The sequence below is a fragment of the Micromys minutus genome (genome assembly GCF_963924665.1).
Source record: "Micromys minutus genome assembly, chromosome: 18".
Lineage (NCBI taxonomy): Eukaryota > Metazoa > Chordata > Mammalia > Rodentia > Muridae > Micromys > Micromys minutus.
This window is the reverse complement of record NC_137953.1, coordinates 1,581,997-1,594,579: the sequence shown is the minus strand read 5'-3', so window position 1 is coordinate 1,594,579 and position 12,583 is coordinate 1,581,997. Positions and strand designations below refer to the sequence as shown.

General features: G+C 49.5%; 1 pseudogene across 1 annotated transcript; it reads left to right on the top strand.

Moving 5' to 3' along the window:
* Window positions 1–2,498: 2,498 nt before the first annotated feature.
* On the top strand, window positions 2,499–4,055 carry LOC308432345 (small ribosomal subunit protein eS10-like; annotated as a pseudogene). The gene is made up of 3 exons: window positions 2,499–2,557; window positions 2,714–2,765; window positions 3,532–4,055. The product of its transcript is annotated as a small ribosomal subunit protein eS10-like (transcript).
* Window positions 4,056–12,583: the final 8,528 nt, after the last annotated feature.

Here is a 12,583-nt window from a genome sequence, read left to right as displayed (position 1 = left end):
AGAAGCCTAGTGGCACTTCCCGGTGACCTATTTTTCTCTAGGTCCTTCAGATGCCACTAGCCTCTTTCTAGGCCAAAGGAGGGTGGGTGGAGGTGGGTGGAGGTGAGAAGGGGACCTAGGAATTGAGTAGCCAGGCCAGAATTCTGGCACACTAACTCAAAATATCCCTGCCCTTCTCTGACCCAGAAAGGGGCTGAACCCTGTTCTGGGTAAATTTCTGTGGGTGTCCCTGCAACTTGTGACACTATACTTTGGCCTTGAGTAAGGAGAACCTGGGCTGGCAACTCTCAAGAGGTGCCTCTCCTATAGGAATGGAGACCTCCCCTTCCTGCCCCTGCCACACACACACACACACACACACACACACACACACATCCAGGGAGGGCCTTCAGAACAGTCATCATCAAGGTAAGGACCACGTGGTACAGGAGGCCCAGGTGGACTAAAGCAGGTGTTTCGTAGGTGTGGTGTTGTTTAAATGTGGTTGATGGTGGAGGTTGATGCTCTGCTGTGGAAACTTGTCTAGCATGCAGAAGGAGGCCCCGGGTCCAATCAATCCTCAGTGTTCTGTGAGCTGAGTGTGTCGGTACCCGCCTCTGACCACAGCACGCAGAAACCGGAGACAGGAGAGTCAGAAGTTCTAGGCCAGCCTTGCTACAAAAACTGGGACTCAGCCCAGGCTGCATGAGACAGTGCCTCAGAAAGCTACAAAGAAAACCAGTTTGTTTTCATGGGCAAAATTTCAGGGCTGCTTTCCGGGGATCGAGACCCATGTGCCCAAAGCAGAAGCGAGGGGAAAAGCCAGTAGGTTTGGCCATAACCCTGGGAGGTGCATTTACACTTCATTTACAGGCAGTGTCCAAGCCCAGGGTAGGATGGAGTCAAGAGAAAGGCTGAGATCTGGAGGCAACAGGAGGTGCTGGGGTGAGGAGAAGCTTGAATCTCGACGGCACACCCGACTCCCATGGAAAGACTGGCAAGAGGCTCACCTGCTCCTTCAGTGTGCAGCTGCCTGGACCAGATTCCACTGGCGATTTGTACGCCTGTGTAAGCCACGGCAGATATGCGCATCAGGTTTGCCTGGCATCTTGGCTGACATAGACTATCAGGCCACACCCAGACCCAGGCCGGGGCTCAAAGCTCCAGTTCCTCACCTGTCCAAGCGTCACTTCTGATCACAGCTCACCCCACTCACCCCCAACCCTCCCAGAGGAGGCTGGAACACGCTGAGTGCTTTTATTTAGTGTATGTCTAATGTATTGTAGACCTTTGGAAAGAATTCCAGGCTCACAAAAAAGTTACAATGAAACAAGTTCACGTTACTCATGCAAACAGTTAGAATTAACTTTATAATTCTCCCCCACATAGGGGAGCCATCTGAATATTGCAGAATACTTTAAAATAACTGTTTATTTTAAAGACTTTCTCCCACATGAGCATAACAATTACCAACATCAGTAAATCATATGTGTATGTGTGTGTGTGGTACACGTGCATGTGGTGGCCAGAGTTCGCTGCTGGTTTGTCTTTCTCTGTGTTATTTTAAAATTTTTATTATGACCTTTTATTTCTTTTGTGTATGTGTGGAGGTATTGCAAAGTTAATTCTCTGCCTCCACCATGTGGGTTCTGGGAATTGAACTCGGGTCATCAAGCTTGGTCAAAAGCCCCTTCACCTGCTCAGCCATCTCAACAACTCCATGTTAAATTTTTTGACAGAGAGTCTCTCAGTGAACCCAGAGTCCATTAGACTAGACTAGCTGCCCAGAAAGAAGAACTTCTAGTCCTCCTGCCTCTACCCCACCCCTCCCCCAACGTATGATTTATGTGTTTTGAAAACTGTCACATGAGCCAAGTATTCCACAACTCCAGCCGTTCGTCTTGTGAATGGGAAATCCTGGAGAGAAGTCATGTCCACAAAGGCCAACGACTGCTTAAAACTTCAGGGCCGTGGAGCGGTTGGAATGTTGTAGGATCAGAGCCTAGTTAAGATTTATCTTGGGCTATGTTTTGCCTACTAAATAGCCATTTTATCTCTCCCTCTGTCAGACCTAAACCCTCTGACTAACAAATAAAAAGTCTGGAATGAACTACCTTAGCCCTAGTTTCCTGCCAATCAAAGGGCTAAGAGTTTCATTGGACAGCACCCCGAGGCCTATAGTGGAGACCCCTCTGCTCTGCCGGACGCCCCTACTTAAGTTTCTGCCGGTGTATGTGATGGGTCTTGAGCTGTGGTTTTTCTGTGTTCTGTTACTATGAAACCATTATGCAGCTGCTCCCACATGGAAACATAGAATTTGTGGAGACCTAAACCTGTGGTCCCCATTCACATTTAGCTCCAAGATAAACTCTCCCACCATTCTCTTTGATGATAACTTATCCCTTGTTCAGACCACCCATCTCCATTTTCATGATTTGGAAATGTCTGAGGATCCCTGGCTCAAGTCTACTTTGCAGAATGGCCTTCACGTTGGCTAAATCTACCGTTTTCTCATCGTTATGAATTTGGTGGGAACACCCAGGAGAGATGGTGTGCCTTCAGGCATCACGTCAGGGATGTAAGTGCTCACCTGTCCAAGGGCTGGGGATGCTGGAGAGTTTGCTTGCTCAGGGTACTGTCAGCCAAGTTTCTCCACCCTTGGGTGACTACTTTTCCCTGTAATGAGTCATATCCTATAAAGACCACCTGGGGCTCTGTAAATGTTTCTCTGTAGATCCTACAGCGACCCAGTGGGGGATTTTCCAGTTCTGTCCCCACCCCCGATGGTACTGGGTTTCCCCACTGATGGATTCACCCATTGCTACTGCTCAGCTGCACCTGTCTGACCTAGACTTATCCTGAGGAGGTAACACTGTTGATTTTGATGGCCCGGTTGTTTCAAATTTGGCTGTGGGTTCCCTCCAAACTGGGCTCTGTCTTCTTGGGGTATTTTTCAAATGTAACTGGAACCCTCTTGGGTGGTGGTTGAGGCAGAGAGAGGAGGATGTCTTCGAGTTTGAGGCCAACAGAGACGACACAGCAAGACTTCTTATCTTTCTCCTTTTTTAAGATTTATTTATTTATTATATATAAGAACACTGTAGCTGTTTTCAGACATACTAGAAAAGGGCATCGGATCCCATTACAGATGGTTGTGAACCACCATGTGGTTGCTGGGATTTGAACTCAGGACCTCTGGAAGAGCAGTCAGTGCTCTTAACCATTGAACCATCTCTCTAGCCCAGGACTTTATCTTAACAGAAAAGTAGGTAGTTGTCCCAGAGTCACCGTGAGCATCCGTGTGTGGGCTTGCCCACCCCACCTGCTTAGTGCCAGTTATACACATCCTGTTGTCCCTTCTCCTCTGCCATGTTCTTCCAGATGCTGTCCAGAGCCTAACTGACCAGAGTCTGCTTTTTATAACATGACTTCCATGCCTCTCTCCGTCTCTCCTCAGGTCAGCTGCTGAGGTGTACGATTTGCCTGCTTTTGAGTAGTTTTTCCTTTAAATGTTGATAAAACTGCCTGAGGTCCTTTCTGGCCTCTGCCTAGGACCCTGCAGCTGCCTCAGCGTTGATGCCTAAGAAGAATCAGATTGTCATCTATGAACTCCTTTTTAAGAAAGAAGTGATGGTTGCCAAAAAAAAAAAAAAAAAGTCCACGTGCCCAAACACCCCGAGCTGGCAGACAAGAATGTGACCAACCTTCATGTCATGAAAGCCATGCAGTCTCTCAAGTCTCAAGGCTACAAGAAAGAGCAATTTGCCTGGAGACATTTCTGCTGGTACCTTACCAATGAGGGCATCCAGTATCTCCATGGTTACCTGCACTCCGGAGATTGGAGATCGTGCCTGCCACCCTGCACCGCAGCCGTCCCGAGACTGGCAGGCCTCGGTCCAAAGCTCCAGAGGGTGAGCGGTACAAGATTCACAAGAGGGGACGCAGACAGAGACACCCTCAGAAGCAGTGCTGTGCCCACTGGAGCTGACAAGAGAGCTGAGGCTGGGGCTGGCTCAGCAACCGAATTCCAGTTTAGAGGTGGCTTTGGTCATGGACGTGGTCAGCCACCTCAGTGAACTTGGGGATTATGTTGTACTGAATAAACTTTAAAGAAAAACAACAACAAAAAACAAAATAAAATTGCCTGAGAGCTTCAAAAAGCACACACACACACACACACAAACACACACACCATACATAAACAATAATGAAAAGAAAGGCCCTGGAGATGTGGCTTCAGTTGGTAAGTACTTATCTAGCACACACAAAGCTCTGGGTTTGGTCTCCAGCGCTGCCCTCGGAGGACCAGGAAGAGCATCTCTATAATCCTAGCACTTAGTAGGCGGAGGTGGGGGGGGTCAGAAGTTCAAGGTCATCTTTTACTAGTTAGTGAGTTCAAGGCCAGCCTTTGATATATGAGACACTGCTTTGAAAAAAAAAGTCTTTATCTTTTCAGTACAACAAGTTCCAAGTTTACCTTGTCCTTGCTTAGCACATTTTTCCCCTAAACAGGATTGGTTCCTTATTTAGGGTCTTGTATTCAGAAGCCAGACTCTAGGGTCAGTTACTTTTCATCTTATATACCAACCTAGATCTTCTCAGTGGTCAAAGCCAAAGAAAAACGTATAACTCACACAGCATACTTATTGATTAAAAATTATTATTTTTATTAGCCAGGCACACCTTTAATCCAAGCACTCAGGAGGCAGAAGCAGGTGGATCTCTGAGTTCAAAGGTAGCCTGGTCTACAGGGTGAGTTCTGGTACAGTTAAGGCTACACAGAGAAACGCTCTCTTAGAAAACAAAACATCTGTTCCCGAAGTGTAAGGAGCCTAGGTCCAGCCCCTGCATGCTCTCTGGTTGGTGGCCCAGGCTCTGTGAGCTCCCATAGGCCCAGGTTAGTTAATTCTGTGGGTCTTCTTGATGCCTCCAGCCCCTGCTCTCCCACAAGAGTCCCCAAGCCCCACCTGATGTTTGGCTGTGGGTCTCTGCGTCTTGGTCTTCATGTGGGTCCCTTAACAACTGGAAGAAAAGCTGTTTTCAACTCTGTTGCCTGCCACTGGGTCCCCTTACCCTAAATGGACTGCTTCATCGGGCACTGGGAGAGGATGTGAGGTGGTACCTGGTGGGGGGGCTCCCCTTCTCTGAAGAGGAGAGAGGGCAATGGGGGAGGGGTTTGTAAGGGTGGGACTGAGAGGAGAGGAGGGAGGGGGCTGTAATCAAGATGTAAAGTGAATACACAAATTAATGAGAAAACAAAAAAATATCATTAACTGTGTATCTGTGTCTTCATGTGGGCATGAGCACATATGTGTGTGTTCCCAAGGAGGCAGGAGAGGGTATCAGATCCTCCGGAGCCTGAGCTACTACTGGTTACATGTCATCAGTCATAAGTGCTGGGAACTGAACCTGGGTCGTCTGCAAGAGCAGCCAGTGGTATTGGGCACTGAGTCACTGTCTAGTCCCCCATGGTATAGGGTCAGTTCTATACCTCTTTCTGTGTGTATCAGAACTGTGCGTTTCCACTGCCCCAGTGTTGTAAGCCTCGGCACGGTCCATCTTTCTGACTCTTTCCTTCCTGTCTCTGTAAATCTGCTCACAGGGAGGAATCATGTTCCAGGTTATTTGTTTGCTCAGTTCTGAAATACTGACAGGAGTTTCTAGATTGCTCACCCCTGGTCAGTGAAAAACCGACCTAGAAGCAATTAATTTCACTTCCTCGGTGCCTCAGGGCATGCGTGGCCCTTGGCAGCCACCCCGAGGTGGGATGACAGAATCTGAATTCCGTCATAAGACAGGAGCTTGGACTCACGTGTGCAGAGCTTGCTCCAGAGCCAGCTCACAGAGGTCCCTTATCAGAGAGCCCAAGACAACTGGAGCCAGACCAAAGGGCACAGGTGCTTCTCCTCCCAATGGGTGCGAGGGGAGTGGCTAGCCTAGGTGCTCCAGAGTGTGACCTGGCCTGGCCTGGCCTGGCCTGGCTGGTCCTCTGCCGCCAAAAGGACACTGAGGTAGTTGACAGAGATGGCAGAAGCCAGCAAATCCACTGATTCCAAGCAGCCTTGGGTGAGACCTTCCTGGCCAGATTTTGAGGGGGCCAGGAGACTGCCACTAATTTATTCTGCCCTCAGGGAGTCAGAGAGGAAGCAGCAAACGTTGGTGAGGCTCAATGTGCTCCCCACATTTATGTGAGGGTTGGGGACCAGCAAGGGTCACACTGCCTACTTGAGGCTCCTTAGAGTAGACATTTCCAAAGACCAGCCAGGTGTTGCTCACAACTGAGAGGTGGCTGGAGGAGGAGAAGCCGGTGCAGAGGGCATTCCAGGTAGCCAGGGAGTAGATGACATTCAAACAAAATGAGTGCTGTAAATCATTTGAGGGTTTGTTTGTGGGTTTTTTTTTTTTTTTTGAATAAATAAAAACAGAGCTCGTACTGTAAGTACAAATGTCAGCAGTAAGTGACCCAGGAAGTGGTAAGATGTGTGTGTGTGTGGGGGGGGGTTAGGGGAAGGGATGAAGAAGGGACCTGGAACAACTGAGATGAGGGGGGGGGCAAAGGTCTTGCCCTCAGCCTCGAGTTTATTCGGGAGGGGAAGGAAAGTGTCTTTATCTTACAGCCTGCACTGGCTTTTGGCACAATAGATAAGAGCCCAACAAGACTCTGCTGCCTGCCCCACTGAAGAATCAGCAGACAAGGGCAGAGACAGCATTAGTTCCTCTTCATTGCTATCCCAGTCCACTGTGAAGTCAGTTCAGAAGCTCAGGACAGGAGACTAGACAAGGCTGACGGAGGAGGCCATCTGCTTAGGCAGATAGTCTGATGGGAGAGACAGGATGATGAAGAAGCTATTTGACGAAGGAAGTCTTCTCAGGGGAGTGGCTGTCTGATGGGAGAGGCTGTCTGATAGGGACTTTGTGCTGGCCCAGGTTTAAGCTGAAAGGTAGTGGGGAGGACTGTTGGAAGAGCACTCATCGGGCATTTGCAGGAGGCAAGGTCCTGGCGATGGTAACTCCTGAGGGAATTTCCCAGCACATCAGTGAATGTGCTGACTGGAGTACATTTCTCCTCTCAGAAAAGCACTTCCAGAGATGTTTTATACACACACGCACACACACACACACACTCACATACACATACTCGCGCACACACACAACCACTGGGGAAACAGACAGCAGGGGTTACTGTAATTGGAATTGCTCAGATTCAAAGGACCCACAACCACCAATCCTGTCAGCTTGCTTCAGGCAACAGACAGGCCTGGCCAGTGAGTCTCAGATACATGGTAACTGTGGTTGGAAACATTTGTTTCTAATTCACTTATGAAAATAGAAAAAAATTACCAACCAAGTAGAGGAGACATAGCTGGCTTTAAAATAAACCCATGGGGGGAAAATCCCTAGTATTTTCCCCAAATTCCAAATCTTTTCTCTTAATTACTACTTTTTATTGCCCTGTTAATTCTTTTGAGGTTTAAATTCCTTTTAGTGGGTTTTTGTTGTTTCTTTCTTTGTTTTCAGTGACAGAAGCAATAAGTGCTCATCACAGGAAAACTAAAAACAAAACAAAACAAAACAAAACAAAAACAAAAACAAAAACCTAGCATTTGGAGGCTGAGGCAGGAGGATAGCTGTGAATCTGTTACTAGCTTGAGCATCAGAGTGAGACCTTGTCTCAAAATCCAAAACAAATAAAATAAATAAATGAGCTTATGAGGAGCCGTGTATTCATGCACCCTCTGTAGGTCAAACATGGCAGTCCTCCTTTCTTCTCTGTATAAACACTGTCCGCCTGTCTGTTTTTCTTTCCGTCTTTCTAGGTAGGGTCTCACTATGTAACTCGGGCTGTCCTACAACGTATTGTATAGACCAGGCTGGCCTTAACTCCTGATTCTTCTGCTTTGGTGATAGGATCAAAACACACCCAATCAACCTGCCTGCTCCCCCCCTTCCTTTTCTCTCTCCCTCCCTCCCTCCCTCTCTCCCTCCCTCCCTTCCTCCCTCCCTCCCCTTTATCCTTCCCTTTCCTCTTTGCTCTGTTTTTTTCTTTCATAATAAAAGCCTGATGCCACTTTCTGTTTTTCTAGCTCACCCTTTAACCCATCCTCCAGTTGGGGGACACTTAGGTAGTTTCCACTACTTTGCTGTTTCAGACTAGTAAGAGGGATTGTGTCCCCAACCACCTGTGCCACAGACAAAGCTCACACACTAAGTGGAAGAAGCCAGACACAAAGTGAACACAGTGACTCCACTTGCACAATTTCCCAACAGAATTGTGCAAAATCAAACCACAGTGCCTAGAGCTGCAGCCTCAGGAGGCAAAACAGTACAGCAAGAAAGGATAGCCACTCTCTGGTGGGCCTGCATGTCCTTCGGAGCTGGGCTGGTGGGAGCCCTTGTGGGCAGAGCATTGGCCTCAGGATCAGCAGAGTCTCAGTTCTCCACACTGCTGTATCTTCCATTATGTATGCACAGAGCATCACACTAAATATTAGCTTTTAGATCTTCCCACAAGCTGTCCTCAAACTTTTGGGCCACTCTTCTGCCTCAGCCTCCTGAGTTCTGGGATCCTAGGTGTGCACCATGCCAAGCAAATTTTAATTTTTAGTAAAAACCTCACTCTCATTGTTTGGGTCACATGGCCATGTGTTGTTGATGGTGGCCTGTCTTGGGGCTGGGCCTAAAGTCTCCTTCTGAGGACAGGTGTTGCTGAGGCCTGGGCACCAGGCTTTGTTCTGGGTGCTAGGCAGAGCCTCCCGGGACATCCCTTCTGTGAGCAGAACCCTGATGGAATATTCACGTGAGAAAAATGCAAGCTGCCACAAGAAGATAAAGAGAGCAGTTGTGACTCAGAGCATGGGGACAGTGGATAGAAAGTGATGGGCAGGACGTGAGTTGACATTTGCACTCAAATAAAATGAGGGAGGAGAGGAGGCAGCTGGGCAAAGGTCCTGCGGTGAGGCACGCTGGAAATTCCAGGAGGGAGGAAGAGAACAAAGGGGCCAGGGAGAAACATGGTGGGCTACCTGCCTCTGAAGACACTGGCTGCTCTGCCAAGTGGACGGCACTCTCTGGGAGGCTTAGACATGGAGACGAAACAGTCTGAAGCCTGGTCTGAAGGACCAGACAGTGGACAAGCCCAGGCAGAGTCAAGGAGGCCAGCAAGAGGCTTTGGGAAAGACCAGTTGTCTTAAGTTGTGACATGTGGCCTAGAGGCCAGGCTAATGGCAGATTCTCTCACTCTGGCCTCTTCTTGAGCCAAGGGCTCACTCTCTTCTCTCTTTGGAGATGGGCACTGAACTTGCAACACACAGAAGCAGCCTCCCTCTTTCTCTTGGGCCTCCCATATGCCTCAGGAGCCTCCTCTGGTCTTGTCTGAGATCTCCTCACTGTGCCCTGTGAAGAACTCAGTAGGGGCAGGAGATGGTTCAGTGCTTATCATGTGTGTATCAGGAGCTAAGTTCAGATTCCCAGAACCCAGAAAAAATCCAGGCAGTGTTAACAATCCCAGCACCAATGAGGCAGAGGCAGGAGAATTCCCAGGGTTGTAGGCAAGCCAATCAAGCTAATGGGGGAGTGAGCTCCATTGTTCATTGAGAAACCCTGTCAGGGAGCCACAGACATCAGAAATGTACCTCTGGCCTCCAAGGGCATGAGCACACACATGCATGCACAGTTGCACACACACACACACACACACACACACACACACACACACGAACATGTATCCCATCCTTACCCCTCATCTCCCCACCTCCCTCGGACAGCAGCTGAAGACACTTGATGTGAACCTCTGGGCAGGTTGGCACACATGTTAAGAAAAGGATAAAGCCTTTGACTCCTGGGGTTTTGGAGGTGTGACCTGGCCACTCTGGGGTCACGGATATGGGAAAGTGTACCACATTTCCACAGTGGTGACAGACATGGCAGGGCTGGAGACCCCACTTGTGGCCCTTCCTGAAGATGTCTGCCTCACAGGTGATGTTAAGAAGTGTGCTGACATTGCCTTCTCCCTCACTTTTTAAGAAGCTTGCCTTAAACTCCTAATGTGGCTGAGGTTGGCCTTGAACTCCTGACCCTCTGGCCTTCGAATCCCAAGTGCATGTCACCACACACCTGCCTTGTAAGTGACTTTCCAACAGTTCTAACAGCAGAGCCAAGGCTAACTTTCCGCTCACTGACCTGCAGCCCAGTGAGGAATGGGGCCGCTCCTGGGTGGGGCGATGGGTTGTCCCTTTTTGCTTCTGACAAGGGCTCTGCCTCCTTGGTCAACTTGGCCACACCCCTGTTCTCTGTGGGAATCCCACCCCCAGGAGACCCCAACCAGAGCCTTCTTTTCCTGAGAGCCCCCTTCCCCAACCAAGGCAAAGTAACAAATGCCTCACTCACTTGCCTGACAGACACGTGACCCTGACTGAGTGGTCAGCTTCACATCCTCAGCCTAGGAAAAGAGACTGCTGCTCTCTCGTTGACACAGACCCTACACAACGTCGGGACCCTCGCTCTCCACAGGGTAGATCTAAAACAACTTCAAAACTTACACATATTGAGCCAGGTAAGCCTTGAATCCAGCATCCAGGAAGCAGAGCCAGGCAGATCTCTGTGAGTTTGAGGGCCACCAGGTCTAGGTAGTGAATTCTAAGGCTATCCAGTGACACCCTGTTTTCAAGAAACAAATTAAAATGCATCTATTAAGATGGAAAAAATTAAAAATAAAAATCGAGATCAGAGAAAAGATCAGGGGAAAATATTCATGTCACAGGGACACAGGTAATTTTTAAAGGAGAGATGTGAATCTGGCCCTCAGCTTCCAGGCTGCCAAAGCAAAATAAATAAATTTAATAATTAAAATAAAAGAGAAAGATCTGTTTTCTAAGTCAGTTTCTCTGAGAACCTTTTCTTCAGGGGAGGCTCCAGCATTTCTATACCGAGTTCTGTCCCAACACTGAGGGACCCGAATGCAGGAACAGGGGAGCAGCATTCTCTTCTTCCCTGAGGTCCCATGACGCTCCCTCCAATTGCACTTGACCCTCAGTAGGCCTTTCCTGAGACAGGACGAGACCGGACCCTGTGGTGCAGTCCCCCAACCTGGGGCCATCCAGAGTGGGCCTCTGTCCTCACCCCTCCCTTTCCTTGTGAAGACGCCCTTTGTCTTTCTGAATGTCTCAGAGGTGAGGTGCCACCTGCCACTGTTCTCCCCACAGCCCGGGCCCATGCTCTGTCCCCTCTTGTCTACTCCTCTTCCACCCAGCCACCTTCTGCTCACTGTTTGTCACCTAAACAGCAGAGTCACAATGGTGTATTTGAACACCCTTCCAACACACACACACACACACTCACACACTCACACACACACACTCACACACACACTCACACACACACACACACTCACACACACACACCCTGTATAATTTCCCCTCTGTTCTATTTCTCACCAAGGTTTGACACAGTGGGCTGGGGTAGCCTTGTGGGAGAGCATTTGCTCTGCATGAAGCTCCAGGCCAAATTCTCTAGCACCCCCAAACCTGAAGTGATGCGTGTGGCCACCCTCAGATTCTCCTTGGCCGGGGTCAGGCGGCTCACTAGCATGGCAGTCTGTCTGGAGGCACAGAGATAAGGCCCCGACCTACTTCAGCTTGCATAGCCCCAGTGTCCAAAAAAAAAAAAAAAAAAAAACCTCCTTATTACCTCCACATTGCAGACAAGACCAGCACTCACGACTCCTGCCCCAGGTCTCCAGTGGGGAAGGCAGAGCTGGTCATTAAGCCTGTTAGTCTGTGCTTGACTGTCAGACAGACCTGGTTCTATGTCTGAGAAGTGGGCCCTGGGGGTCTCTTGCTGGCTTGGCCTGCCTGTGTTGTCCCTGAGGTCTGATTGGCTCGATTCAGTGCACCGCATGGGACTCCCACGGAGGTAAGATGACAGTTCCTCACTGTCCTGCCTTCCCAGGTGAGCTCTTCAGCAGGCACGTTAGACTCCTAGCTGCCTTGGCCCCTGTGCATGGTGGGTGTGACCTCCCTGTGCTGTTCAGCCTAGGGTAGCATCATACCTTCCTCCTGTCCCTTCTTAGTGTCCCTGATAGCTCACAGTCTCTGTTGTCGCCCTCCTCACACACCCATCAAATCCATTTCTGTCCACAGCTCTGGCGAGGCCTTGGCGTCTGCGCTGACTATGGCCCTTTGGACCCTTTGGATTGGTTAGTCCAGGGACCACGTGGTCCCTGCCCGGTCTGTCTCTGCCAGAGACCCTGGCTTTATCCGAGGCTTCCATCAGCCTCCCTGTCTGGCTCTCCTCTCTCTCTGAGGGGTAGAGCTGATGTGGCCAACATCCAAGGCTTCCTTTCTCTTAGCTTTATGCACACTGCTCCTTTAAAGGCCGCGAGTCATCTGCCTCAGTTTCTCCAGTGATGACCCATGGAGCAGCAGAATCATGGGTGGGCAGTGTGGATCGGCACCTGTTCGCTCTGGGAGAGCAAATTGTGAACTCTCAGCTTCTGAAGCGACGGACAGAGGTGACAGCCTTCTAGAGGCTTCCTCAGAAGGGCCACAGTGATATCTTAGACCAAGGCAGCACTTACAAATGGTGACTCTAAGGCCTGCGGAAGTTA